Raw genomic sequence first — 4,999 nt, forward strand, 5'->3', positions numbered from 1 at the left:
CCTCGCGCTATAATAACGTCCATCCTCGCGGCGCAGCCTCACGCTATAATACCGTCCGTCCTCGCAGCGCAGCCTCGCATTATAATACGGTCCGTCCTCGCAGCGCAGCCTCACGCTATAATATGGCCCGTCCTCACAGCGCAGCCTCGCAACTATAATACGGTCCGTCCTCGCAGCGCAGCCCCGCGCTATAATACGGTCCGTCCTCGCAGCGCAGCCCCGCGCTATAATACGGTCCGTCCTCGCAGCGCAGCCCCGCGCTATAATACGATCCGTCCTCGCAGCGCAGCCTCGCACTATAATACGGTCCGTCCTCGCAGCGCAGCCTCGCGCTATAATACGGTCCGTCCTCGCAGCGCAGCCCCGCGCTATAATACGATCCGTCCTCGAAGCGCAGCCTCGCACTATAATACGGTCCGTCCTCGCAGCGCAGCCTCGCGCTATAATACGGTCCGTCCTCGCAGCGCAGCCTCGCGCTATAATACGGTCCGTCCTCGCAGCGCAGCCTCGCATTATAATACGGTCCGTCCTCGCAGCGCAGCCTCACGCTATAATACGGTCCATCCTCGCAGCGCAGCCTCGCATTATAATACGGTCCGTCCTCGCAGCGCAGCCTCACGCTATAATACGGTCCATCCTCGCAGCGCAGCCTCGCACTATAATACGATCCGTCCTCGCAGCGCAGCCTCGCATTATAATACGGTCCGTCCTCGCAGCGCAGCCTCACGCTATAATACGGTCCGTCCTCGCAGCGCAGCCTCGCGCTATAATACGGTCCGTCCTCGCAGCGCAGCCTCGCATTATAATACGGTCCGTCCTCGCAGCGCAGCCTCACGCTATAATACGGTCCATCCTCGCAGCGCAGCCTCGCACTATAATACGATCCGTCCTCGCAGCGCAGCCTCGCATTATAATACGGTCCGTCCTCGCAGCGCAGCCTCGCGCTATAATACGGTCCGTCCTCGCAGCGCAGCCTCGTGCTATAATACGGTCCGTCCTCGCAGCGCAGCCTCGCGCTATAATACGGTCCGTCCTCGCAGCGCAGCCTCACACTATAATACGGTCCGTCCTCGCAGCGCAGCCTCACACTATAATACGGTCCGTCCTCGCAGCGCAGCCTCACGCTATAATACGGTCCGTCCTCGCAGCGCAGCCTCACACTATAATACGGTCCGTCCTCGCAGCGCAGCCTCACGCTATAATACGGTCTGTCCTCACAGCGCAGCCTCGCACTATAATACGGTCTGTCCTCGCAGCGCAGCCTCGCACTATAATACGGTCTGTCCTCGCAGCGCAGCCTCACGCTATAATACATTCCGTCCTCGCAGCGCAGCCTCACGCTATAATACGTTCCGTCCGCGCAGCCTCGCACTATAATACGTTCCGTCCTCGCAGCGCAGCCTCACGCTATAATACGTTCCGTCCTCGCAGCGCAGCCTCGCACTATAATACGTTCCGTCCTTGCAGCGCAGCCCCACGCTATAATATGGTCTGTCCTCGCAGCGCAGCCTCACGCTATAATACGTTCCGTCCGCGCAGCCTCGCACTATAATACGTTCCGTCCTCGCAGCGCAGCCTCACGCTATAATACGTTCCGTCCTCGCAGCGCAGCCTCACGCTATAATACGTTCCGTCCTCGCAGCGCAGCCTCGTGCTATAATACGTTCCGTCCTTGCAGCGCAACCTCACACTATAATACGGTCCGTCCTCGCAGCGCAGCCTCTCACTATAATACGGTCTGTCCTCGCAGCGCAGCCTCACGCTATAATACGTTCCGTCCTCACAGCGCAGCCTCACGCTATAATACGTTCCGTCCTCGCAGCGCAGCCTCACGCTATAATACGTTCCGTCCTCGCAGCGCAGCCTCGTGCTATAATACGTTCCGTCCTTGCAGCGCAACCTCACACTATAATACGGTCTGTCCTCGCAGCGCAGCCTCGCGCTATAATACGGTCCGTCCTCGCAGCGCAGCCTCACGCTATAATACGTTCCGTCCTCACAGCGCAGCCTCGCGCTATAATACGTTCCGTCCTCGCAGCGCAGCCTCACGCTATAATACGTTCCGTCCTTGCAGCGCAGCCTCGCGCTATAATACGGTCTGTCCTCGCAGCGCAGCCTCGCGCTATAATACGGTCCGTCCGCGCAGCCTCGCACTATAATACGGTCCGTCCTCGCAGCGCAGCCTCGCATTATAATACGTTCCGTCCTTGCAGCGCAGCCCCACACTATAATACGGTCTGTCCTCGCAGCGCAGCCTCGCACTATAATACGTTCCGTCCTCGCAGCGCAGCCTCGCGCTATAATACCGTCCATCCTCGCCCTATAACATCTGCCCTTCTGCTGTTGTTCTCATGCAGTCACTCATCAGCTCCCAACATCCAATCAAACAGCAGTTGTGACTTCCTTTTGTCAAGATTTTGTTCCACCCCTTCCCATTAATCCAAGCTGGAATGTTTCCTGTGCCCCCCCCCCGTAAGGAACAGAACATTTGGGGTGATTTGGGGAAAAAAAAAAAACCTTGAGCTGAAGAAACCACGAGAGAAGAACGTACCCTGAACTTTGCTGGGTTGTTGGACACGGATTCCCTGGATGGGCTACAAATGACGGCAGAAAATCCAGGTAGGTAGTTGGAGCGCCAAGTAAGAGACAATCCTTTTGCTTGACAGTTTGTCTAATATCTATAATAAACGAGAACGGCAAAACCAACCAACACGTTTCGGCCAATGGACTCTCCACCCAACACGTTTCGGCCAATGGACTCTCCACCCAACACGTTTTGGCCAATGGACTCTCCACCCAACACATTTTGGCCAATGGACTCTCCACCCAACACGTTTAGGCCAATGGACTCTCCACCCAACATGTTTAGGCCAATGGACTCTCCACCCAACATGTTTAGGCCAATGGACTCTCCACCCAACATGTTTAGGCCAATGGACTCCCCTTCTTCATGGCTTGAACAGTGATTTGTCCGTGAAGAAATGTCCTCTGAAGCCCACACTAAGGCTGGATATGGGCCGAATGTCAACAGGACCTGACTACAAGTGAGGACAGCTGACTGGATTAAGCTGACTGGTTACAAAGCGCCTGAAGGAGCCCATTCCCCCGAAACATGTTGGTTTTATCTGATGCTCGTGTTCAATAGACATTCTACACAAACTTCCAAATGAGACCATTATTTCTTACTAGGCGCTTCCAACCACATACTTGGGACTTGATCTTCTGATGAGTGCTTCCACCATCACAATCAGAGAGGCAACAGCCTAGGAACTTCACCAGGTCTACACATTGCTGACGGCCATCATGGGTTTATCTCCTCTAAGGAGTCCGCCCCCTCTTCTTGAATTTACACCAGACCACCAATTCTCATTTCTGCTGGTCCAGTGATAACGCACAATTATGTAGGTTCCTCCAGGAACACAGCATGCTTGGTCCACACACTGGTTCCTGTGTTGCCCTCTTCTATACCACAGGTGTCAAAGATGGCCACACCACACCCCCCCACCCCCCCTTTACATCAGATGTTATCAGAGAGCCGGGTGTTTTGTCTGGGTTCTTGCACCTTGCCCCTGATGAGGCATATCTGTACATGCACAGTCCTGTTTGAAATGGTCCTAAAGCCTCCAGAGATACTTATATCATCTAAGGAGGCTTCAGGACCATTTCAAAGCCTCCTGAGATGATATAAGTATCTCAGGAGGCTTTAGGAATGGTGATGGTGGTGGAGGAGGAGGCGATGCTAGCACTGCTAGCATGTCAGGGTCCTGTCCACGGCAGACGTTCTGGAAGATCTGGCATTTCTGCCAGTACTCTGCATGGCCGCAGAACTACACATCAGCCTCAGTCTGGTGCCAGACAGCCTTTATAAGGAGGCTCATCACTTCCTCTAGTTGTTGAATGATCTCTAGCTCCCCGTGCCCTGTTCCTCGTTCCTGCGATTCTGACTTGTGATTTCCTGTTACCAACTGGGCTTGCTCCTGGACCTGTCTACTCTGATTTACCCTGATCTGACCTTGGCTTGGCTTACGACAGTGTTTCTCAACTTCAGTCCTCATGGACCCCCAACAGGTCATGTTTTCAGGATTTCCATTATTTTGCACAGGTGATTTGATCAGTTTCACTGCCTTAGTAATTACCACAGCTGTTTCATCTGAGGGAAATCCTGAAAACATGACCTGTTGGGGGTCCAAGAGGACTGGAGTTGAGAAACACTGGCTTACGGATACTCTCATTCTCTCTCTCTCCTCTGTGTATGACCTCGGCTATCCCATCTGACTATGTCTGCTCTGATTCCCACCCGGTACCTGACCTTGGCTTTCCCATCTGACTACGTCTGCTCTGATTCCCACCCGGTACCTGACCTTGGCTTTCCCATCTGACGACGTCTGCTCTGATTCCCACCCGGTACCTGACCTTGGCTTGAACTGACTACCCAGAAAACACCCAAATCCCGGAAGTTCTTGCATACCACGCACAGGCACCTCCTGTCTGCAGACCTATCTCCGTGCACCAGCTGTGCTTCTGAGTGGACCACCAACCAGCACTCCTACAGGTGACCTGTGCAACTTTGGGCCTGACACCCGCTGTCCCACTCTCAGGGGAGTCCGGAACTTAGCCGCAAGGGAAGCCCTCTCTCCATTGGCCTCCATCACCAGGTACGTGATATAGCACCACAGCCCAGGTTTTATTCTGGTGTAAATAGTCAACTACCTTTTTAGTTTTTTTGGGGGGAGGTAAAGTTCCTGAAGAAGGTGAAGGTCTCCTTTACAAGACACGCATAAACCTCAGAACAAAGGATTGAAAACATTTCTGCTGCGGACAGTTAGTCTAAATCTCTTTTAAAGCTGAACGCCATCAGGTAACACACAAATGATGAATCCATTGATTGGTAATCGTTTCCCATTCTAGAAGGACCATCCCAAACCTTCCAGTATGAAGGGTCTATTCCTCATCGATGATGGTGGGACCCAGAGGGGACAGAAGAACACCAACACACCCA

The sequence above is a fragment of the Staurois parvus genome, unplaced genomic scaffold (genome assembly GCF_062004578.1).
Source record: "Staurois parvus isolate SC_StPar_1 unplaced genomic scaffold, SC_StPar_1.0 ptg003907l, whole genome shotgun sequence".
Classification (NCBI taxonomy): Eukaryota; Metazoa; Chordata; class Amphibia; order Anura; family Ranidae; genus Staurois; species Staurois parvus.